The following is a 26,203-nucleotide window of genomic DNA, read 5'->3' on the forward strand; positions in this document are numbered from 1 at the left end:
ACTATTAATCCCGTGACGGGCAGATTGAGAACAGTAAAAATAAATTATACAATGAATTAGGCTCATTTCAAATAAATGGTCACACAGGATTTTACATTAAGGTTGTGAGAACATTTCCCTTTTGTTTTAAAGCTCCCGGTTGGGAAGATTACTTAACCTGCATGGTTGGTTTTAGCCAGACTCTAGCTCTCTTAGTGATGGGGATGTCCACAAGTTTAGATCTCAGCCAGGATCACGGAGGGTCTAGGACCATGCAGGGGAGAATTTTGACACTGAGGGTCTGTAGCCCCCAAAGGGTGGATGTGGACCCCAGACCTGCCACTGGGGAAGGCGGACAGAGCCTTGCAGCAGCTCCACACAAAATCTGGTCAATCCGGACTCTGTACTCCGGAGCAGGGCTTCCGCTGCACTGAGGCTTCGGCTGCACTGAGGCTTCGGCTAGGAAGAGTGAATCAACTGAGGATTTTGAAAAAGTAGACCAGAACAAAACAAAACAAAACAAAAAACCCTTTTGGGCAGATAAATCAGGCAGGCACTGGGCTACTGCACAGCCCAGCAAACGTGCACCTTCGTGTCAGCCACCACACTGCAAAAAAGCAGGGCACCTGTTTGCTCAGCTAGAAATGCTTACAAGGGCGCCTTCCCCTCCCTGCCTGCCTTTGTCACTCAACTTTCCTACTTCTGTGTTGGAGAGGTTTCTTTCCCCCTCCCCTTGGCTTTTTAAAGTAACATCGGTGGAGCAGCTAATGAGGCGGTGGAAAGCAAGCTGGTCCGTTCTGGGTTGCTAATGACTCCATTCCCGGGAGCCTAATCAAAGATTTGTACATTTAATTGCTGTCAAGTCAGCTCCAACCACCTGCCATTTCTGCAGCACCTGAGCTCCTAGCTTGGTAGCCCCTGTTTCTAAATGAATCCATCACCATTTCTAAAGGCCAGAAAGCCAGGCTGCCAGGCAACCCTGAATGGGGTATATCCTGGAGGGCCGAGAGCAACAGGCCTCGCGGAGGTGTGCCTGATCTAACGGTGCCGGCATGGGAGGGACACCTGCGCTTTCCTCGGGTCAGACTTCGGTTTCTAGGGGGAAGGGAGGGTGGGTGTGGTGAGGATGGGGTGTGGGAACAAAGGGAGGAGGGAGAAGGTGACGTCTGATCACATTCTTCCAGAATCTATTGATGCTTTTATCCTGAAGGATGATTTAATTTGCATCCCCAGTGCATGGTTGTGCCACGGATCAATATTTGCTAGGCATCCTTTCCGATTAAAATGGTAATTGTTTTAGTGTCTTTCCCAAATTCAGGGTGTAGTTGTCCCCTGGGCTTTTTTGGAGATTTGGAGAATGAGAAAACTGTTATGCTGGACCTGAGTTCAACCTAATGGGAAAACAGGCTACCTCATGGGGCATAAATTAATTGGGAAAGAAAATTATGTTTAGCTTGTTTTCTAGTTGCAGTAAAAATTCTTTAAACACAGGTACTACACTCTAACGTTCTTCTCGCTTGTCAGGTATATCCGGTGTACCTAGCATATCTGATCTTTTGGAGTCAGGCTCCGGAGTGGTGGTTCTCAAACCTGAGTCTGCATCAGAATTACCGGAGGGACTTCTTAAAACTGGCTTCAGTGCCCCTCCCCCACTTTCTGATTCGGTCTGATGTGGGTGGGGCCTGATGATTTGCATGTCTGACAAATTCCCAGGTGATGCTTATCCGGTTGGACTGAGAGACCTTTCTCAAAGCCTCTTGGAAATACCAATCTCACTGTCTGTGGGTGGATGAGATTGTCATTTACCAAACACTTGATCAGCTGTGTCTGCGTGCTAGTAACTGAGTTGGCCATGGGAAAGAGGCACTGACCCGCACAACTCTTGTGGAAGAAGAAGAGAATTCTGGGGAGGAGAGTGGGGGGATGGGTCGGCCCGGTGATGGGTATTAAAGAGGGCGCGCATTGAATGGAGCACTGGGTGTTATACGCAAACTTTGATCACTACATCAAAAAACTTATGATGTACTGTATGGTGACTGACATAAGATAATAAAATTAAATTTAAAAAAAAAAGAAGAGAATTCTTTTTCAGCTTCCCATCCCAGGCTCACGTATGATGTGTAAAGGAAGAAGACATACTGGGCCAAACTAGTGGTTGGGCAGGTACATACGGCGCTTTGCCCTACTGACAGGTACCCCTCCCCCCACCCCCAAATTCCTTTAGTTGGAATATGGCTACTTTTATTTGGGAATTCATTCTCCCTTCCCGGTCTGTCCAGCCCTGAGGGGCTTCCCAGTGCTCAAACTTAGTGTTACGGGCAGCCCTCCCTCCCCTTTGGTTTAGCAGACTCTACATCAAGAAGGACATATTGTTAATCAGATTTATAAATAAAACGAAGGTAAATATTGTCAGACTATGAGCATTTTTTTCATACCCTGCCAAAAAAAAAAAAAAGAGGGAACTAAGGTTGTTTAGGTTGATAAATATTCATTCATGGTCCCCAGCTTGCCATTGGCAAATACTTGCCCTAGGCAACTTTGGAACTGGACCCATTTTTCATTATTGATTAATAATGGCGAGGTTTTCTTTTTTATTTCCTTCTGAAAGAAATTTGCCAAACTTGAACCAATTTTTAAAAATAAGTTAGAAGAGCCAAACACCTCCATCATTTCACCACCACCTAGAACTCCTTGACCTTGACCTGAATTTCTAGCTTAGCCATTTATGACCAACCGGTTGATCTGGTGAAGATGTGGCAGTGACCAGCTGTGTCCCACAGCTTTCTGTTACTTGTTTTCTTGTATATTTATTTGTCTTCCTCCACTCCACACAGTTGTCACCATGTTCCAGACACATGCACACTTGTTTTTTGATTTCCTCCTTAGTGCTTCGTCTATTTATATCAGGGGACCCTGGAAAGTGTGCAAGATAACCTTACTAGAAAGCTAAATTAATTCTAAAAAGCAAACACCATATGATCTGCCAATCAGTTGGGAAAATACTGTTAATTGTTATTCACTACCCCAAATCTTTCCCTAGAGTGCCTGAAATCACAGAACCGAGGTACATTTGCTCTCTATTCACCTTTGGAATTTAGATCTAAATGCATCCATGATCTGAGAAGATAGAACAAAAAAAATAATTGCTCTCAGTCTGACAAGACATATGTACGTGCATGTGTATATATTTTCATGGAAAAATTAAATTGGCAACAATCTTGATGGAAAAATCAATGCTCTTGGAGTTGAGAATTCCCTAGGAGCCAAAACGGCCCTAATTAGGGGTCTCCTGGTTTGGTTCCTTACTTACAGCTGAGCTGAAGCACCCTTTTCTAGGAGTATCCTTCCTTAGCCAGAGCCCCTTCCCCACTTGGGGGACTGCTTTGACCTTCCTTCCTCCGTGTTGCAACTATTCTGTGCCCCTGTATTAGCCCTTGGTAGGTAGCCTTGGGGTTGTCTGGTATGTATTTGTCTTTCAATTTGACTGCAAAACTCTGAGGCCAGGTGCAGGATATATTCATAGTGGGTACCTTGCTGCCTCATACCATGCTCGGCATCCAGTATGTGCTCAATAAATATTTGCTGTTATACTTGAAGCAGTTTCAGGGCTTCTAAACACAACTCCTGGGGCACCTGGGTGGCTCAGTCATTAAGCGTCTGCCTTCGGCTCAGGTCACGATCCCAGCTTCCTGGGATCGAGCCCCGCATCGGGCTCCCTGCTCGGCAGGAGGCCTGCTTCTCCCTCTCCCACTCCGCCTGCTTGTGTTCCCTCTCTCACTGTCTCTCTCTGTCAAATAAATAAAATCTTTAAAAAAAAAAATGTAAACACAACTCCTGCTGATCATTTCTACAGAATTTTTGGTGTTTACTTTAATCCTGTAAACAGGATTGGGGCCAAGTCAAGAGATGTTTTATGATCTGCCCTTGTAACATACAGTCCAGGCGCAGACATCCTCAAAGGTTAACTTGACCGAGGGACAGGGTTAAAAGCATTAGGTTGAAAAGGCAATTGGTTTGCTTTATTTCACTCACAGTTCATGCGCTTGCTTCATTCCCACGGGTCCCATAAAACCCAGAGCCATGGAAAGTAAAATGATCAGGAAGCTCATCCCTCTTGCCACCATATTTCTCCTTCCTCCTTTTCCATGTAAGCTGGAAAGCTGCCTTCTGCTCTGCTGTGGGACAGACAGACTGACTCTGGTCCAGAGAGGCATTTATTATCACCCTGTACACCTTGCCAGGAACACCGTTCAAAACGGTCCCCTGTGGCCTGGGACAGAGGTCTTTGCTCAGCTCAGCCTAATGCTCACATTCCCTGCTTCTGGATTAATCTTACCAGAGTATTAATGTAAGTAGTGAAAGAAAGGGAGAATGTTCTCCTCTGGAAACTTTGACTTTATTGCGGGTGTGACTCACTTTACCCCAATAGCTGTGGTCCCAAAGAGCTATGTGAAAAATTGCATTTTTAGAAGTCTAGTCGTATTTAAAGTGCATTACACTGTATGTTAACTAACTAGAATTTAAATACAAATTTTGAAAAATAAATTAAGAAATAAAAACACTTCTATCTTCATGAAAGAAAAATACATAAGTAATAAAATAAAATCAAGAGGACTAATATAACACTGTATGTTAACTGACTGGAATGAAAATAAAAATTTGAAAAGAGTAAAAATAAATAAATAAATCCATAAATCCATAAATAAAGTGTATTACTAAAAGAAGCTGGCCATTTAAAGGAGGTTTTAATGAATATTTTCCAAGTCTAGACTTTACTAATGCAATATTAATTCTTAGTCTCTCTTCTCTGAAAATCCAGATTTCCACCAACTAGTTTGCTGCAGGCAAGATGCTGTTCAAGGTTGGTTGCCTGTGGCGTGGGGATGTATCATCATGAATAATAATTAATATTCAGAGTCCTCTAAGGCCCTTGCCCTTGAGGGATTCAGCTTTTCCTCTGTCCTGCTGACTGGGGAGTGCCCCTCCCTGCCCATCTCCCTCTTACCCCCTTTGGGCTCTTCCTCCAACTGGATGAACAAAGGAAAAAACAAGGGGAACAAAGGAAGAGAGGCCTTTGCAATGTTCTCCACTTCATTCTGAAGGTGTGGGCCTGCTGCCAGAAGGTGGTGAGCAAAATTGAGACATGCAAAAAAAGAGAGAGGAAAAATCCAATCTCCAGAGCGTCGGGTAGCAATGGGGTGGACTGAAACCTCCTCTGAACTCTTTCTTCTTTCTGACGCGTGCCCTGACTGAGAGGGGGACGCAGCGTGATCTGTAGCAGCGCACACACAGCACTTGTCACATTCTGTTCCTCTTCTCCTTTCTCACTAACACCACGTTCAACGTTTCGGGGCCTCCCGCTCCCATATGGGCACGGGAGAACCCCGGAAGGTCTTTAAGAAGGGGTGCGGTGTGAGGGCGCCATCCACTTCATGTGACTGTTCCCGAATCACACAGGACTCTGTTTTTCAGTTAGGCGGTGTGCCAGAAAGAGAGGAGAGAGTCTAGTCAGGATATTTAGCTTATCAGTTGCCACTGCAAGAATTTTCCCTGCTATAAACTTCCTAACATTCTGACCCTTCTGGTTTGAAAATTTCCAAGGCTGTTCCTATGCCAACGAAAAACATTACATGATCTGTGTTTCTTGTGCAATGTAGCAGTGGGGTCTATGTTACCAGGAAGACATGTGAAAGGTGTGATTTATTTCCCATTCTTTTACACAGAGTCGAATGATTTCCGATATCACAACAGAACTCTGTGAGACACTGAAATGCTCCTCCAGACACCCAGCTACCCTGTGCCTCCCCTGGGTCCCTTAGAAGGTGTGTGAGCCAAACACTCCCAGATACCTGGGCCACATGGAAAATGGCAGACAGTTCACCTCAAAACTCCAAATATCTGGGTGTTTTCAATTGTGTAGTCACAATACTTGAGTGCTGCCCTGAATTACACAATTATACATTGGATGCTTGGTTTCAGGCAGCTGTAGTCTGACTGTTCTGGATAAAACTTTGATATTTACTTTATGTCTCTTTTCCAGAAACTTACCCTAATTTTTATCTTTGCAGTGAAAGAAAAGCTTCTATCTGTCTCTACCAGGCTGTCTTTTTTTTTTTTTTTTTTAAGATTTTATTTATTTATTTGTCAGAGAGAGAGAGGAGGAGAGAACGGTAGGCAAAGGGAGAAGCAGACTCCATGCTGAGCAAGGAGCCCGATGTGGGACTCGATCCCAGGACCCTGGGATCATGACCTGAGCCAAAGGCAGACACTTAACCAACTGAGCCACCCAGGCATCCCATCTACCAGTCTGTCTTCTTATTTTGATGATGGGCTCTCTTTGGGATGAAGAGCTTAACTACCATTTAAATCATCACCACCACTACCACCACCAACCAACCAAGAAAGAAAGCAGGAAATCAGAAGCCCCAGGGCCCAGCGCTACAGTTCACTGCCTTGTTGTGATCTGGCTAAGCCATATGCTCCAGCTTCTGCTTATTCACTTACATAACAGGGATGATAACCCTCATTCTGGAAACTTCTTAGAAGGATTCAATGAGATGCTGTTCAGAGGCACTTGGAAACTATAAGTACACTGCATTATATTTTTGCTAATAGGTCATTCAGGCTTTCAGCCTTTGCTCTAGAGGAGGACCACTGACAGCCATGTACCTTCAGCCACTACGCTTGGCTTTTATTCTAGCCATCCCTTTGCCATCCCAAACCCCATTATCAATAAGTTCTAGAAAGCGACAAGTTTGAAATGCTGTTCCCACAAGGGCCCTCTGTGGTCTTTCAGAACAGCAATCAGCTTACCCTGCTGGGTGAATATTGCTCACTCCTGACCTCAGTTAGCTCTCATTTTAACCATTCTCAATTAAAAAAACATCTACCTGAACATATATCAGGGTTATGAGCAGTAAAATCTCACTTAGCCATTTGTTTGTTTGTTCTCTTTACAAGATATTTTATATTAAAATTCGTTTTGGTCAAGTTTACTGAGGCATACTTTACATTGTAAAATTCACTCTTTTTATTGTACAATTCTATGAGTTTTGAAAACCCATACTCTGTGTGCCCACCACTATGATCAATAATATCGAGATCAGTTCTGTCATCTCTCAAAGTGCCCCTTTTGGAGGTCAGCCTCTTCTTACTCCAGCCCCTGGCAACCATTGATTGGTTTTCTGCCTCTATAGTTTTGCCTTTTCCAGAATGTCATACCAATGCAGTCATACAGTATATGGCCTTTTGGGTCTGGCTTCTTTCACTTATCATCATGCATGTGAGATCCATCCAGGTTGTTGCATGTATTAATAGTTTGTACCTTTTTATTGCTTAGTAGTAAGCAGTAAAGTAGTATGGTACTACTACACTGTAGTAAGTAATACAATGCATGGACTATATTCATTCGACAGGTGAAGGACATGGAGATTATTTCCATTTCTTGGTGGTTGTAAGTAAGGCTCTAAGCACTTGTATAAGATATTTTATATGTACATATATTTTCATTAGACATTTGGTTTTAAGAGATGTATATAAGCTTAGTTCCAGATGAACAGTCAGAGATTCAAGATTTGGGGGACCCCCTAGGGAGACGAGAGAGTATATTTCCTTCATGAGTCAGTCAGGCCCAGACCTGTCAGTTAAACGGGGGCTAGATGTAGCAAGAAGCTATTATTATTTTCACTGAGGATGCTTGTAGACTAGAAATGAAAACTCACATTATTTTTCTGAGCCCCAGGGGAAGACCATAAGTACATGATGGCAACCATCAATTTAGTGGGTCTAAGGTTGTCTAGGTTATTAAAGTAATATTTCCTGGGTTTTGGCAATTCCCAGCATAGGTCACCTGCTGAAGACTATAGAGCCTGTTGGTAGACTGTTGACCAACAAACTCTTTGGGGTCATTCAGGTTGAATAAACTCTCTTTTTGGCTAATTTAGGGGGAAAACCATGGTTCTTTGTTGAAGTAGTTATATTGGAATCTCTACTGTGCACAGGATGCCGGGGTAATTATCAACCCCCACTGAGGATTTCAGGCTTAGCACCAGCTTTCTCTCTTGTACCCATCAAAAATAGGAGTTAGGGAGGAGTTACACCCAAAGCATTAAGAAAGCTCAGCTAAGCTCCCCCACCATTCCACCTTATCACCCTCGGGCTCCTGTGTCCTCTAACCCCTCGCCATTAAATATTTATCTCCACTCAGGAGACAGGTTTACTGTGTGCTTGCCCCTGTGAAGCCCTTGGGTGAGGGTGGGAGCTCCCAGAAATGACTGCACTAGAGAACAATCTGGCCTCCGTCACCTAGACTTCAGTGGGGATGAATTTCAATGCTGATAGTGCTAGAATCATCTCAGGACAATTTTTTTCAGGGAAGAGCTGGGTAAAATAGCTAAAATAAAATTTAAATAATACATAATTTTTTATTTAAATAAATTTTTTTTTTTTTTTTTTTTTGCTTAGCTAAAGTATAGTGTGTAACAGTCTTATGTTCTCCCTTTTATGCTTGTGGAGTATTTCAGCTTATCCGTGTGGGCTGACCCTATCTGAAATGTTATTTCAATGAGGGAATGTGTTTGGAGTTCTGAACAACTAAGTTACAAACAGAACTTCAAATACAACCTATAAACAATCTGAAGAGTTAGATCTGTCACTGGCCGATTTATCTAACTCCTGGTCTGGGGTTGATTAGTATCCATGTTGGGAGGCATCCCATCATCTGAGCTCTGAGTTTCATCAGTACCGCTAATTTGCATTGAGACTTTAACAATACTAAGGATAGTAATAGCAATAGTAATAATAGTGACAAGAGCTAACTTTTTATGAGTACAATGGCTAAGATAATAGGAACGAATTTAGCACCGTAAGTGGTTCCAAAGGTCTGGAACTTGCAATGGGTAGGGTGTTCGGTGGAGCATGAAGACATACACACACACATACATACATACATACATATATACATACAACTGGGAAGCAGAACCAGAGACTAATCAACTCTAGTGTTGCTATAGGGCTTTACTGTAGGGTTTTATGGAGGGAAGGCTTAATTCCATTTTGAGAATGACCATAAAGGTGAGACTAGAGGGTAATCCATTATTGGCTATGGCAATAATCCAAGAATGAATAACAAAAGCCTCAGGACAGACAGAAGGCAGCAGACCCAAGAGGCTATTTTACAAAGACACACTCACCTGGGTTTGTTTGGTAACCAATTGAATGGGAAGACGAGGGATATGTGGGGCCTGGTTTCCAGCAGTTGGTCAGTGGTTCTATTAATTAGAATAGGACACATAAAAGAAAGAGCTAGTTTGAAGAGGAAGGAAGCCAGATTTGGTTTTAGATCTGCCATGGAAATTACCTGGAACCAATTCTGGCTTGATATAAGGAAGATCTTCCTAATTATTTTAATCTATACAGAAGTGAGCTCCCCATCACTAGGAGTATTCAAGCAGAGGCTTGTATGACCATCTGTCAAGGTTGCAAAAGGCGTTTCCTGTATTGCATTGGAGGCCAAAGTAAACAGCCTTTAAAATCCTTTCCAACTTTAGGATCCTATGATGCTCTAAGAGTAGAAAAAAAAAGGGGGGGGCTATTTATTCCATACATTGTTGTAGTCTCCTGACAGATTTCAAATACCACTGTGACATTTACCATGAAATAAAAACAAGTAGTGAAAGGGGGTGGTAAGTTAACTGCACACTTTTTGTGTGCATATTGATAGCTATACATTTACTTTATATACATTTTTTATGAGGCTGTTCGTATCCAGAAGTTTGGTTGTTGCGTAACAAATCAACGTTCAGTATCTGGCATACTTCCCGATGTCGGGGGCTCTGACATAGCCCACTCTCTCCGTGCGGGTGTGTAAATGCGTGGTTATGTGTGTGTAAATAAAAAGAAACCATGACTTACACCTAAATGATTACTATTTTCCATTTGGTGCAGCATCTATTCTATTACTGCAAAGCAGTCATTTATAAATCTTTCACAAGGCAGCGATTTGGAGGAGAGTTAAATATCAATCTAAGTATAACATCAGTATGTAAACAGATTGATGAATTGCTCTACTGCTAGGATATAAACCATATGGAAGTGAGAATAATGCTCTGAGGAGCTGCAGATAATTTTAGCATTTTGTGAAGACCGAGGAGAAGATGGAGCTACCCTCCCAATTCTGTAAACTTCTCAACAGTCTTCTGTTTTCACTCTCCAGGCTATATGGGACAATTAGCATTGTGAACCTTAAAAATATAACCGGCTAGATCGTTTTCCTCCTGAGGCAGGATTAATGGCCTCTAGTGGGTGTGAGTGCCAGAAAAGCCTACAGAAATAGGCTGGGGAGGATGTCTTACCCTGAGGGGCAAGCTCTGTTATCAGTTCCCTCAAATAAATACAAGATTAAGGTTCCAAAGCACTGAGCAGGTCTTCAAAGGGATCCACAAAGAAAAAAAAAAAAAAAAAGGCTAAGAATCCTTTACTTTTCAAGTGGTAGGAACAACACTAGAATCCAGGCTTCCTGTCTCTCAGCTCTGAGCTCTTTTTATAAAATGACACTAGCTTCGCATACTAAATCCCGTGATGGCATAATACAGTTTCTACTTTGCTGCAATCATGAAAAGTTCTCTCTTTCTCCCCAGTTACATAAGTGGATCCTTCTCTGTGTCTCATTGCAGATATCGCCCTGCACTCATGCTGAGGGTAGATGGAATTAAGTGAAGAGGTCCTGGGGATTCTTTCATGATTTAGGGAATTTTAGGCTACAATCTATGCAGTCCGAGTCCAGCAGATGAATTAAGCCATTTTCGGCTGACTTGAGGCACAAAAGGCAGCCAATGTGGAAAACTACTTAATCCTTCACTGAATCTGGGTTCTGCAAATCTGATCTGAATTACCACGGGAGAGAGAATTTTCTGTGGAGCCCTCAGAGGTGAGCCATGGGGATTAGTAAAGAAGGCTCTAAGAATTGCAGTCGTTTAGCCAAGGAGGCAGAGGGTGGATACGGTAATGGCTGCCAAGTTTGCACAACACTGTCATGCGGGGAATTATGGCCTGCAGTGTCTGAGCACGGAGGAGATGCGCTAAGCCTACAGCCCTGGGGCCTTCGCCTCAGCTTCCGGGACCCTGTGGACATCATGCAAGCACTTGGACAGTGAGGTGGCCTTCCTCTTCAGAGGAGCAGAATAGCAAGGGGAGCCCAGTATTGGGGGCAGGCTGGCCCTGGCTTCCCGAGGGCAGGAGAAGGGCCGCCTGCGTGCCCGGCTGGGCTTGGAGCAGACCCTGTGCATCTGACTCCAAACTGGCCTTCTCTCCCTCGGGAGGGCCTCTGGGAGGAAGACAGGGACGTGACTGGAGCGGGCACCATCATTTTCCTGCATTTCCTAGTTCATGCTGCTGGGGGGCGGGGCGGGTAGACTCCTCATGATTTTTTAAATAAAACACACGGCAGTGCTCTGATTTAAAGTGTTTTCCTAATTTTCTTTATAGTCAATGTCTTTTGCCACCAGATGTGATAATTTGTAACCTCATTCAGTAACGACCCCAGATTGTCTTGTTGAACCTTCCCTACCTGGAGCCTGGAGAGTGGTGCTCTTCGACAGCCCCTTGCAGGGACAGGCACAAGGACTGGGAACCCAAAGGAAATAGCCCTTCTAAGAATGAGGGTATCAAAACGGGGAGAAAAGGGGCGCCTGGGTGGCTCAGTTGGTTAAGCGTCTGTCTTCGGCTCAGGTCATGATCCCAGGGTCCTGGGATCGAGTCCCGCGTTGGGCTCCCTGCTCCGCGGGAAGCCTGCTTCTCCCTCTCCCACTCCCCCTGCTGGTGTTCCCTCTCTCTCTCTCTCTCTCTCTCTCTCTCTCTCTGTCAAATAAATAAAATCTTAAAAAAAAAAGGCGGGGGGAGAAAAATGTACACACATCACCTTGAGTGGGACCTGGTAGGGCTTGGCGCCAAGGCCGACCTTGCAAGGTTTTAGTGAAATAAAAGAATATAAACTTATCGGACCGAAGGGGCTTTGAGTCCAATGGATTGAGTTAAAAGGACTGACTCCTGGCTCTGTAAGAGGACAGGTGATGGAGGAGGGGGAGGAAGAGGGGAAGAAGGAGAATATACTGTAGCAACAGAGGACGCCAGCGTAAACTTTAGGGCACTACAACCCACTGCGCTTCCCCCTAAGGGGGTTCCTCAGTTTCACTCACTACCTAGACATCGGTGTCCTTTCTTCACTGCAAGTGCCATAGTCAGAGGCTATCCCAATGAGGTCAGCTGCTCCTTTAGGCACATCACCTTTGGCAGAAATAGCGAGTATTTGCTAATGCCCGACTCCGGGTGGCAAGTCCACATAGATCAAGCCCTTGCCTCAAGGCCATCTCCCCGCTGATGACCTTTGGGGCCCTCCTGCTCAGCTTTTCTGCTTTGAGAACTTCCTAGTGAAGTCCCCCTTATCGCTGGGAAAACTTGACCTCTAACACACAAAGCCTGCCACGGAGCAGGAGGAACGGAATTCTCTGCCGTTAAAGTCAACTTGGCTTTGCTTACCTTTGAAATGGAGCATTTGTATTTTGAAACTATTTATGAGAAGTTCTCTGAGTACTGACCTGCAAACACAGATACCAAGAAACTCTGGGGCCAGAGTGTCCAAATAACTGGAATAAGGACAATTGAGTTGAAGAGAAATAAAATCTGGCACCAATGGTCTAGGCTTTTGAATTCTCCAGTGGCAATCCTTCCCTGGCTTGGTCCTTTGTCCCAGGGAAAAGAGCACAGCGTTTTGAAGGAACGAAAGTGGATTTGAGTCTTCACATTGCTGTTCAGGAACTGTGAGAACTTAGGTATACTGCTTTGTTAGGGAAGCTAAGCTTCAGTTTTATCAGATGTAACCGAGGACGGCAGCAACTACTTCACGTGATTTTTGAGGGGATTAAATGAAGTAATAAATGCTTTCCAAGTACTTCATGAGTAATCCCCCCATTTTATAGATAAATATACTGAGGTCCAGAAAGTTTAAGTAACTTGCTCAAGGTAACACAGCTGGTAAATATCATATCCTGGAACTTGGGTCAGAGTAGGTGGTCAACGAAATTTCAGTTAAAGTGAGATTAACGTTATGTTACTATGATTCTATCTTCCCCAGAAATTTGCCTTTTGGGTGAAAATAACCATAGTTGTTCTTTAACATTTTCACAAATTGCATTAGGCTCATTTTTCTTCCATGAGACATTCTTGGAGATAAAAAGGAGAAGGAGGCCCCTTTTGTGTGTGTTCTCTGATCCTTGCAAAGTAAAAATTATAACAGAATTAGTCTAGAACTATAGACATAAATTGAGGAAAACATCAACAAACACAGTCCTTAGTATCGCACTTTGCAAATAGTACCTGTTCAATAAATGCATGTTGATTGGGTATTCAGAAAGATTAATTCTCCGCTATTCTGATAGAGGGCCAACCAGTCCTGGAAAAGAAAACAGACAATTCATATGGCTTCAAGTGTCCTCCTCTGTCGGAAAGTAAACACGCATAGAGTTAGGACAACAGGGCTGGAGTCAATGAGACACTCTAGGGATGACAAAATCACATCAGTTATTTTGGAAAATGGAGTTCTAGACACTTGCCACAGCACCAGATGATGTTTATTCCAACAAGAAGATTATTATAATGCATCCTTTGAATTAATTTTTTCCTCTTACAAGGACACTGTGTCAGATTCAGCTAGAATAAACTAAGGCTAACTGCGCTCTCCAAATGGTAGTTGCTTTTCACTTTCAAAAGCACACCTATAACTTTATACAATACCTTTCCGACCAGGTCCTCAGGACGACGGTGGGGAACGAATAGAGCAGGTGTTACTATTTGTGATCTTTATGGGGTGGGGTTGGGGAGCTTGCGTGTCACGCATGCATCTAGCAAAGTGGTTGCTGTACAAACAATACCTAATAAATAAACAATAAACAATAGCTCTCACTGAGTGTTTTACTGAGTGGCAGATTCTCCTGTAGGACACATTTCTTTAAGGGGAGTTCACCACACCTGATGCGTGGGTGAGCCTGCCACTCACCAGCTGAGTGACCGTGGGCAAGTTACTCAAGCCCCTTGGCCCCGATTTCATCATCTGGAATATAAGGAATAATAACAGGGTAACCTGGTAGGGTTGTTGTGAAGATCACCTGAGTTGATACATATGCATAAAACATTTGGAATAGTGCTAACATGCCTGAATGCTCAATGAATACTGGCTAGTATTTGTATTTATCTCAGAGTAACCTCTTTTTTTAAAAAAAGATTTTTAATTAATTACTTTTTTTAAGATCTTATTTATTTATTTGACACACACACACACACACACAGAGATAGTGAGAGAGTGAGCACAAGCAGGGAGAGCAGCAGGCAGGCAGAGGGAGAGGGAGAAGCAGGCTCTCTGCTGAGCAGGGAGCCCGATGCGGGGCTTGATCCCAGAACCCTGGGATCATGATCTGAGCCAAAGGCAGCTGCTTAACTGACTGAGCCACCCAGGCGCCCCTCCGAGTAACCTCTTAAGTCACTGGGGGAACCAAGATTTGAACCTGGGCAGCCTGGCTCAAGAGTCTGTGTCTTTAATCACTATTTATTTTGAAAGAGTAACCAAACAAGTGAATAAGTAACCTAGAGTCACTCTGCAAGGTAGTAGCCAAATCCAGGTCCCCTGTCACTCCCTCCCCACACCGTTGTAGCCCTAGATCAAGGCTGGACCCCGGCAAGGGCACAGATCCCCTTTTGGGAGGAAGCTGGGTTTCATGCTCCCCTTATTCGTGGGTTTCATGCTTCCCTTTTCTCCTCAGCTCTCACCTCCTTCCAGGCTGCAGAGCCTGCTCATGCCTGTGCACACAGTTAGAGGTACACCCTTGCTCTGCAGATGTCTGTTCATTTGGGTTTTAGTGGTAGAGGACTGGATTCTTTGGCTCACTGAAGGAGAAACGGACTGAGTGAGCACAACTCTATTAAGTGGTGTTTAAATAACACTCTCTGGTTTACAAAGCACTTTCCTATCCATTTTCTCACCCGATCATTGGACGTAGATTAGAATCTGCACTTTCGAAGCAACCCAAGCACAGAGGCATCACATGACTTGTCCAAGTGGCAGGGCTGGCAAACTCCAGAACCCAGACTTTCACCAGGGTCTGCCAACTCCAGATCCCGTGTTCCTTCCTTGACAAAAAACTTGACCCTTTACACGGAGGGAACTTTGTCCGTGGCCTTGTCCTTTGTCCTGGGCCTCAGAAAAATTACTTCGTGATATTTCCAGTGTAGATTTTGATCTTCTTGGGAAAGTTTTGGTTTGAACCTTCATGAAGACAGAGGAACGGGACAAGATGAACTCCCAGGTCACATTTATGGCCGTGAAGTCTGTGATTCTTTTCCAGGATTTTATGAAATTAAAATTATTCACTTGGAATGCTTGGTACAGGAAATATCACAGTGGCTGTAAAGAGCTATTTATTTGGGACCATCTAACCATGCACTGTGATTGAAAAATATGGGAGAGGGAAAGGGGGCATCGAGAAAATTATCTCATTTATTTCACACACGCTAACGTCTTATTCTGATGTTTTATTTCAAAACTTTTGTTCACAGCACACTCTTCCACATAAAACAGTGCTCTCTGGACCCTCCCCACTTCATCATGCTTCTTTCCCTCATGCTCATAGAGATTGTTTTTCATTTTGAACCCAACTGCTTCTTTGATTCTGTAGCAAATCGTCCTTCTGAGTGTGTGGCATAATTACTCCCGTGGCAATGGGCTCAAGTTAGAGACAGGCCATTATGTGAGCCCACAGCCTGAGCGGAGAGACAGGAGCTAAGAGTTCCTTTTAAAACTGCTATCCTTAATAATAGCAGGACAGAGGTAGAAAATTACTGGCATTATAAATTGCTTTTTCCATAAGGGTTTTGTCCCTATCTCTTAAAAAGCTGTGCCACACTGAGAAAATTTCTCTATGTTTTTAATTGTAGATAATTTTGTGTAAGAAAAACCTCCCAGTGAAAATGGTCTAATGAAATGTGCTTAGTTTGGCTTTGGCGAGGCTCCATGTCATCCTAAATGAGTGCCTAAAACACACACACAAACAATATTTGCTATTACCTAAAAGTGTAACCGATAATTTGCATCAAAAGCAATGCGAGAAATTGAGAAGTGGGGGTGGGCTCCTAAGTGGAGCTCCACTTACGTAGAAGAGTGGCCATAAAGGAAGTGTGGTGTGCTGCCACCCAGCGGTGAGCCACATGAGACTCCTGACTCCCGGCGTCCCTCAATTATCCGGAACCCAACCGTGTCCCTCTGGAAGATGGACGAGAAGCCGGAGGAAAGTGAAGAAGACTCCAGGGCTGCCAGTGTCACTGCCAGGAGCAGACACGTTCTAAAGCTTATGGGCTTTATGCAGAGAATGGCACAATCAGGACCTTGTTTATGTGTTTTTAAGGCACGATTCTCCCATCCAAGTACTAACCAGGCCTGACCCTGCTTAGCTTCCGAGATCAGACGAGATCGGGCCCGTTCAGGGTGGTATGGCCGTCGACTTTTAAGGCACGACTCTAACAAGCTTGGTTTTCAAAACCTACAGCACGTTAGAATCAAATAATTAGCATGGAGAGAAAAAGCCAGTGAATATACTCGGTTCTTCATACATATTTATCTTATTCTTACAAACACCAGGATCAACCAATGTTACCCTGGTTATGGACTCATCTTAAGGATGATAAAACAGATCCAGAGAAGGTCAGTCAGCCAGTGAATGATAAAGTCTGTCTTCTCATTTTGTGAGGATTCTGTGACCCCGAAGCTCATGTTTCTTCCTCTTCTTCCTTTGCAAAGACAGGCACGCTGAGGAGTAAGCCCCAATGGCAGGACAGTGGCCCGAGACAACATGGAATCAGTACTTAAAATTTGCCACACTCTGGGAGGATCCCTCACCAGTTCCCAAATGCATCTGTTTTAGAAGCTAGTCATCACGACTTTGCATCGTCAAGCTGTCCAATTGCATACAACCTTCTCTGTACAGGCAGGAGGGAGCATCCTGAGGGGGATACAGGGTGTTGGATTTGGGGATCCAAGTGTAGCTTTGCCTTTCTCTAGCTGTGGGAACTTAGGCATGTTACATCACCTCATTGTGCCTCTGTTTCCTCATCTGAAAAATTAACATAATTATTCCACCTACCTCATGGAGCTGGTTTTGGAGGATTAAATGAGGCAATTCGTTAAAGCAGTACCGGAGGCTCGGTAGCCATGGCATATCAAGCATAGACATCTTACAAACGTAAATGCTCAAAGTCTTCAAGGACTAAATCCAAGTCCTCATTTAAATGGCTTATCTGTTCATTCATTCATTCAACATGCATTTGCTAAGTACATATTATGAGCCAGCAGCGGGTAGCCGCTAGGTAAACAGATATAAATAAACTACCACTCTTCCCAACTAGGAACTCACACATGTAAACAAAAAACTGCCACGATGAGGGGGATGCTGGGAAAGCATTTCCGTGGGAACACAGATATGGGAACATACATCCTACCTCGCCCTGGAGAGGTCAGGACGGCTGCTCAGAAGGAAGGTGCCATGGAAGGTGAGGAGGGAAAGGGCCTTGTGCTGGAGGACGCAGCATGTATAAGCAAAGATTGAAACGAAGGAAGAGTGGGTGATTTTGTGCGTCGGGGGTAGGGTGTGTGGGAGGGGAGCAGGAGGGTATGAGGCTGAGGAGGCAATATACATGTATATTTGTTCTAATTACATAATACTGAGAAAACTGATTCACTCAGGGGACTCGTTGCAAAAGGTAGCTGCCTTTTTTTTTTTAGAACTCAATTTGCAATCCTGGGGTACTCCGCTGATTTGGAAGCTTAAGAGAGAAGAAATAAGACATGTTTAGTTCCAGTTTAAACTTATTATCTGCCAACATCTTACATTTCTTATCCTAAAAGTCAGATGAGAAGCACCACGACCCTAGGATCAGTGCTAAAATGATGTGTAACACCTTACTGAGCTGTGACCTGGTCCATGTCCACTTGTCACTGCCTGGCTGTCAGGCTGGATGAGAATGGGCACCGGAGACTCGCCTGGCCCATGAGTGAGCACTCTGGTGAGCCAGAAAATGCCTTGTGTCGAGCAACTGACACGAAGTAGATAGGTAGGTTCTCAACAAATATTAGCAGATTTGAAGAAAATCATTCTGGCTGTTATTACTACTCTAAACTTGAGTAAAAGAAATTCAGCAAGTATCCAGGTATGAAAGTATATGTGGACCTCGACAGTCGACGCCATGTTTTATTTTTCCCTAGGCCCAGCACCTGGCCCATGGTAGGTTCTTCATTGACGTTTATCAAGTGTTCACTAAACATCTGGATTTGGACATCGCCAGAGGGTGCATATGGTAAACAAAACCCTCCGCACCGGGGAGTGTGTATGGAGTAGGAAGACAAAGCCTGAGACAGCACCTACAGGACATCAGCATGAACGAGGACCGTGCAGGCATGGAAGCAGGTGAAGAAGACAGAGAAAGTGCCAAGATGGTGCTGAATTTCCCGGTAAGCCCCGGAGATTTGATTATGCCATGCCAGTTTGTACTGTGAGAATTCCTTTACCACATTCTATACCCACTTGACAGAGCTCCCGTTGAACTGACTTTTCACTTACTTTAACAGCCTATAAAAAGGAACAAGCCAGCAGTGTTCACGCGATTAGAGACAGCCCTTTTCAGGCCTGAGGACTCAAGTATAAAGTCTCTCCTAGTGTCATAAAACTACATATGGAGGACAGGCAGGCCAGGGCTCCTGTGGTTTGCTCTTCTATTCCTCATCCTCCTTTAGGCCTTAACCCGAAACTCTCAGCTGGCTCCATTTGGTACAGCAAGACTTACTCCCTTTACTGTATCAGTAATGTAATGGTGATTCATCCCACATTTTGGGAGGACCTCTCGCTTGGAAGGAGTTGGTTGGACTCTAGAGGATTAGTGGGTTGAGAACCAACTTCGTTCAAATTGAAGGCATTGGGCTCTCTTATGAGGCTGAATCATACAACCCAATGGAAACTTTCCCCATCCTGGGAGTCATTAATGTGTCATAACCCATAATTTAAAAATTATTGGGTGTTTAGGACTTCCTTTCTCACTTGGCCCACACACCCTTATCCTCACACACAAACTGAACCTTCAGAATATCAGTGAAGGAGGAGGTCCTCCCATCACCTCCTGTTGGAGCAATAACACGAGAACAGACACAGTCAAGAACCATCTACTCTGGGCTCCTAAGGAGGGCAATCATTTTTGCCCCCCCTAAGTCCCTATGCGCGACTGCTACTTATTGTTCTCAAAATCTCAGCACTTTTTCCTCCTGGCAGGCCCTGGGTGACTAGTCAAAATGAAGTCCTCCTCCCAGCTTGGCAGTTTGCTTCATCAAAGGCCAACCCACAAGGGGCACCTGCACAGTGAAGTGACAGAGGCCGTTTCACTGAGGATGGACGTCAACCTTGTCAGTGTTTTACAAGCAGAGCTGAATTTCTAGGTGCCCTCCGCACGTGAGCAACTTTCGGTTTCTAGGTTTGCTGTCAGGGGTCAGGAAATGGTGAGGCGAGAGAGACGGGGTCTGGTGTTTGCAACAGCCGCTCAGCTTCATGTCTGAAGGATGAGAGGTGATGCCAGGACCAAGGGACCAGTGAAGACAAGGGGAAGGATGACAGAGAAAGACGTTTTTAAAGGTATCATCCCCCCATGTCACCCCCACCCCGTACTTTTGTGCATCCTGCTGGCAAATCTCGATGTTATGTCGATATTTAATTTTATCTGCAGAAAGAAGGGAAAATAGAGCTCGCTAGACATTTAAAGGCAGTCATCTGTGTTTCTTATTTACTTTTAGATAAGCAACATACCCACATAATTTACTCTTGATAAAGACTACTGGAACTGCTTGTTTGCCAAAGACATGTGACTTTTAAGCCGTGAACAGTTTGAAATGTTACCAGAGCAAAACTCTTAATTCCTACTTGCCAATCCCCATCACACACGTGCGCACGCGCACACACACACGTATTTATAGATGTCACCAATAGCCTGTGCTTGCATCCGTTCTTGTTTAACCATCTGCATGTGCATATGTTGTGACATTCAGTCAAACTTTGTTCCCTGCCAGCTCTACTGCGGTCCCCCCATGCCCTGGGGCTCCCCCGATTTGCTCCTCCACCCACTGAACCCCATCACCCTCCAGAGGGTTCTATACAAAGGAGGAGGGTCTTGGGGGCATGCACCGCAAGAACGTGATGGCCCGCGGGACAAAGACATCTGTCTGACTGCTCCACTCATTTCTGCCCTGACCTCACAGAGGCCTCAGCTGGATCAGGCAATTAGTATGGTCAGGATAAATGCTGCCCAAATTAATGCAATTACTCTTCAGCGCAACAGAAAATATGGTTATTATAGTGAAGGGACCTGTGTGAGGAATACAGGCTCCTGGTCAGCGACCTGCCAACATGCTGCCGAGCTGTGAGGAGCAGCGAGGGTGCACGTGAGGATGACCGGAGGGGATGGGGCAGAACCCTACCTGCTCCAGAGCGTCAGAGGCAGGCTTGATGTCTGGCCGCAATTGCCTAGAGGCCCCTGTCTGATGGAGACCTGCAGATAATGGGGGCATCTCTGTTCCCCAGGCTTGGAATTGAGATGTGGGGGAGCCAGGTTTAGCTGTTCCATGAGAACAATGAATTATTTACCAGATCCTGGGGAGAAAGGGATGAAGTATGAGTGACAGCAACCAGAAGAGAGGGAGCTATTTTCCAAAATTACAGTTTTAAGGGAAATTTCTTATTTATCCTTCTTAACTCTCTATGACAAAATTGACAACCAAGAAGACAATGTAGACACTAAATCTCTTTCGAAAAGACTTTATCTTCCCTTAACTGCTATTCCTCTCACCACATTTAATAACCAGCACTCTGATTCTGCATTCATTCTGCATTCACGGTTGGCCAGCCACTGTGCAGTGCTGTTTAGGGGGGCCAGTTCCTTTTAACCTCCCAAGAACCCTGTGAGCTAGAGGCCTTCATTACTCCCATCTTATAGGTGAGAAAAATGAGGTTCCGAGAGGCTGAGTAGCCACCCAAGGTCACATAGCTGCAAGTGACAGTAAACCCCAGTGGGGTCTGTTGCTCTCGAAGCCCTTGTTCTTGACCATCATGCTGAACTTCCCCTTGGCCTTATTTCCCCAAATCTTTGTTGCCTTTCCATGCACCTTTTCATGTCACCGAAGAGAGAGGTATTCCCAAACATTCAGAAGTACACCGGACACACAAGAACCCATCTCCGCATGGAATCATATCATTCTTTCTTAAAAAGCACAGGGATTAAACACACTGAGCTCTGGGTTCAAATCCCAGCCCTGCCACTTCTTGGCTGTGTGATTGGGAAATCTCTGTTTATCAGTTTCCTCCTGTGTAAATGAGGAGAATATTTCCTCCTAGACTTGTGGGAAGAGCTTTCAGAGTCAATGCACTTAAGATGGTACCTGGCAAAAGTATGCCCAAATTGTCAGCTATTGTGACAATTTCCCTTCTGGAAGCAAGTAATGCAAAGATTGGAGGCAAAGTTATTTTCTTCCGTATGCACATATGCATGCTTTCAGAGGTAGACTGCACGTAGACTTGCAGTGCACACAAGAGTCAGGCTTTTGCTGGACACGGTGGTCGCGAATAGCTATCCTGGCTGACAGCCCGGGCTTGGTGGGGGTGGGGAGGCTGCAGGAGACCTGAGTGACTCCTGAGCAAGTTCCTTTTGGGGTCGCGTAAGGTATTCCTTTAACTTAGGCTCCACCTTTTTACGGAGGAGCACAGTGAATGGGAGAGGCACGGGTGACTCACACGGGGAAGGGGCAGTGGCCCCCCGCCCCCAGATTACACTGAGTGACGGGCACTGCCTCTGCCCCTTCACATTCCCTCTGGCCCACTGCCCCCCACCTTGGAGGACCAGGAGTGCACAGTACTGGGGGTCCATCATGATAAATGGCCTTCACACAAAATCTCTGAGTTTGCCAACATGCTTCCTTTAAATGAAGTACTGTCTAGTAGCTTTGCAGGGAGTTTTGGAAAATTCTAGAAACTCACAGGAATTTCCCAGGGCCTTACCACACTTGCTTGGGTCAGCATGGCGACACCTCTGTGAAGCCAGGGTGGGGGCGACTCTAGCCTCGAGAAATGGAATGTGATGCTTTGAGTCATACTTACATTGTTCATGATCATTCTTAACCACGTTAATTTCTTCTACGGCCAGAGTCACTTTTGCAGGCACCAACAATCTAAGCTAATACGCATCTCAGTGTATACCAAGTAATGTGAGCTCTGGTCTGGAGTCAGGCTTTCCCATGATAGTTTCCTCTCTGCCGGAGCCCATCATGGCTCCACATTGCTCTGACGTCTGGTACAATGCACCATCATGTCCGGTGCCTGTTGTGATCACTTATGATGTCCTGGCCCCATGCCCTCTGCTTTCAGATCCCCTGTGGAGGATGGAGGGCATGTGAACAGAAGCCAGGTCTCTTTGGTTAGTTTTGGTTGAGCTTTATGGAGTTATAACACTGAGAGTGGTGCTTTCATTAGGGCAAAATGGTTTACTGTCCTAACTAGAAATGGTGTCTTCTCCTATGGAACTGTAGTTGGAATGAACAGAGTAAGTATGAACAGAAAAGCAGGCACCAGGCTCTTCTTTGTTTTATGCTTCTGAGTAAGTGCTGTTGCCCCCCAGCCTCAGTTTCCCCATTACTATGGGAACTGAAGTCAATCTGCCCATCCTGTCTCCTGCAAATGAGCTGGATCAGTCTTCAACGCCCTGAGCCCTCCAATGGCCAGCACTGTAAATTTAAATTATAATTGCTGGTATTACTCAGACATGGAGAAGAAGTGTTTCCAGTTCTGGGAAGAGCAGGGCTCACAGCTGTAGCTGAATACGAGATGAGGGAGGATGACAAACCAGAGACGGGCCTGGCTCTTGGGTGCTCCGGAGGGAACCTGGGCAGAAAATGGCGGCCCCAGTCAGGTAACTGTTTCAGTGTAACATGAAGAGATGTTACCTGGATTTCCACACCAGCTAAGCTAAGCTCCTGAACAATAATATTTTAAGCAACACAGAACATAAAACAAACAGATTCACTTAGCATCTGGGGAGCCAGTTGCACCCAGGCTTGCCCAAACTGGCCTTTCTCATTGCAGGGTATGGGAGAACACAGGGCTTTGTGGGTCCCTGGGGGCCTGCCAGGCCTGGAGCTGTTGCTCAGCTGTGGGAGGCACGCCAGTTCTCAGGTCTGCTAATGAGTGGTGTGGTGTCTGGCAAGGGCCTGGCCTGTGAGTGAGTGTGACTAATCATGAATCTTTTCAATAACGCTGACGGTTCATTCTCTGCTCTCTCCTTCGCCTGCTCTCTGTGCCGGAGCTGGCTGAAATAGGAGCAAATTAGCCTCATTCTGGAAAAGGCAGGGCATGATAAAGGACCCCCTAAAAGGTTTCCAGTGCTCCCTGCCTGGATGTTTTGCAGCCAGGGTAATTATCTGACTTGGGTGGCTTGACAGGATATTTTTGTTGTTGTTGTTTCTTCTCCTCAATAGCGGGCAGTGTCTAAAGACAGTGCCCTGTGTCTGTTCTGTGAGCTAGTTAACAAATAGAGGTTTGACACCAGCAAAGACAGGGTCATTATTATCCTGCATATGCTCCAGCCCCAACGGACGACCCTCCCATTTCCTGTCCAAAGGGTACATTTTATCAAATTATGTTTCTGTCCCCACATGGAAATGTGGTAGACCTTAAAAGCCCGGACTCCTTAATTGGGGGTGGGAGCCAAAGAGGAGATGAAGCTTTCCGCAGGTTCCTCTGTTTCCCTGCCACCCACTTGGCTGCTTGATAAGTTCACTGTGCTGCTAACACCGGAGCCGAGCTGTGTGTTCTGTCACGGGGAAGGTGTGTAAGTGTGTGTGTGTGTGTGTGTGTGTATCTCAGGAAAGTTAGGAATGTTATCTGTTGATTAGTGGACTGGAAGAATTTCAGGCTGGAAGGCAGGCTTTGCTGATGTTGGACTAAAACGTTTAGAAAGGAGTAGTCATTGTCCAAGGGTTGTGGCACTGTCATCATGAACTAGACCTCTGAAAACGACTCAAATATAATTTGTTCATAACAGAGCCAAAGCATTTGAATTTTGAGAGACATGAGCTAGTGAAATGGGAGGAGATGTGCATCAAGAGCTGGAAAACTAAGGCAGTGTGTAACATCCCTTATTCCCTAAAATAAACATATTGTCTGGCACTTTTCACCCTTTAGTATGTAGGCCTGTTTCTTCTCTCTTTCTCAGCCTGGTGGGACTACTACTAACTTTTAAGGAGCTCCAAAATGCTAACTAGAGAGATTCAAGCTGTATTTTCCAAATTAAAAATTGAGACATGTGTTCCAACATGTGTCAGAATATTTTCAGGAATGTTAAGTGAAAGTATTTAAAATTAGAGCTTTCTCTGAACATTCTGACCACAGAAGTCTCTTTCCATTCCTGAGTGCCTTGTATGCATAAGGTGTCATGGACTGCAGTCTCACGTGGGAGTTGGAACTGGTGACCGCAGGTCCGGTCTGCCTTCCGCCATGGGTTGTGTATGATACATGCAGTGCCTCAAGAGCCAGGACATTTCTCACAAACATCCAAATTTCCAATTTCTCTTTAAAAATCCTAAAATCTGGCAACATTGACTTCATACACCAGCGTGGAACCGAACGTCTGCTGCCTTTTTACAGAATACTTTGTCACACTCCTCACTATTCTTCATTGCTTCACATTTAGCTTCTTTTTCCTACTTACGTGACCTTCCTGCCTCCCCAGACGTTTGGATTTGCACTTGTTGATTCGGTCACCCAATACGCTGGTGGTCAAGGCTCCTGTCTGCTCACCATCAGAGAAGGGACAGAGCTTCTTGACTACTGACAAGTCATGTCCTGCCTCAGAGGGCTGGTCCTCAGTGTGATGTTGGTCAAAATGTGACATTCTTTACCTGAGGGGTTGGGAACCCCCATGCCTATGGTATGTTCCAGTTTTGCTTCTTTGATCAGAGAAGATCCCCAAAGAGGGAATCATCAACAGATGATCTGGGTCATTCCTTGATGATATAATATACGAGACACAAACATCTCATATGTGTTGTTTGTTCTATGGTTGTTCATCACATTTGGAGTCAGTTGTGTAACCACAATAATCATGTTTAGAACCGATGATTGGGTCTGGGAGTAGGACTGGGGGATAGGAAAATTATTTGGCTTCCAGATAATATACTGATTAGTTATGGGATTTCTTATAGCTTCAGGTTTGAGCTGGTTCAGTAGGGAACGAACAGTGATGAGTATGTACAGGTTTAGAATTCAGAATGGTGTAAGTTCATTCCAAAGTGTGTAGGGGAGTATATATGTGAATGTGTGTGTGTGCTCATCTTTGATAATTCTTAAATCTTCTGTTTGCCTGAGAACAGTATTATGAACTGTCTCTATCATTCTATGAAAAAACACAACTCACAGATATAATGTATTTTTAACAAAATTCTACTGGAAGATGAAAAAGCTATTAACAGGTATCCAGGAAGATAAATTAGTATTTTATGTGAAATTCATAAAAATCATGGTGTCATTTATGACACCTGTCAACTAGTAGTAGGCCAGTAGGGGAAAAGTAATCATTCGTTCATTCCCTCATCAGCAGATATTACTAAACACCCACTCTGGGTTGAACCACATAAAAGTGCCAACATTTGAGTTTTTAATCTATGAAAGCAGAAATCTCATGGGGTTCAACATGCGACGTGTTAGGTCTTAGTTGAGTACTGGGGATACAAGAGAAAGAAACAGGAAGAATGGACATGCAAACAGCAGTACAATAAAGGGTCCTAAGTACAGTGATGGGAAAGTGTAGATAGGCTTGTGAGGACCTAGGGAAGGCGGAAGTCAGTGGGGGGGGGGGGGGCCTTTTTTGGGGAAAATGGGTTTTTCGGGGAAGATGCAAAATTCTTTTTTTTAAAATTATTAGTAGTAGTAGCTAATATAAACTGGGGATTACTATTACAGTTCCCTGTTAAGGATTTTACATTTATCTCATGTTATCCTCACAGAACCATATGAAGTAGGTATCATTACAATTCCCATATTTCAGAAGAGGAAACGGAAGAACAGAGAGGTTAAGGACTACCTCCAAATTGCACAGCTGGTAA

General features: G+C 44.6%; 1 long non-coding RNA gene across 1 annotated transcript in view; it reads left to right on the forward strand.

The window, feature by feature from the left end:
• Window positions 1-26,203, forward strand: part of LOC112826490 (uncharacterized) — a 118,927-nt gene that overhangs the window by 71,580 nt on the left and 21,144 nt on the right. The window contains exons 2-4 of the long non-coding RNA XR_003208947.2: window positions 18,281-18,526; window positions 19,338-19,694; window positions 26,105-26,199. This is a non-coding gene — a long non-coding RNA (uncharacterized lncRNA). The remainder of the gene's footprint in view (window positions 1-18,280; window positions 18,527-19,337; window positions 19,695-26,104; window positions 26,200-26,203) is intronic.

The sequence above is a fragment of the Callorhinus ursinus genome, unplaced genomic scaffold, assembly GCF_003265705.2.
Source record: "Callorhinus ursinus isolate GAN/ISIS: 27379988/994484 unplaced genomic scaffold, GSC_fseal_2.0 scaffold7, whole genome shotgun sequence".
Lineage (NCBI taxonomy): Eukaryota > Metazoa > Chordata > Mammalia > Carnivora > Otariidae > Callorhinus > Callorhinus ursinus.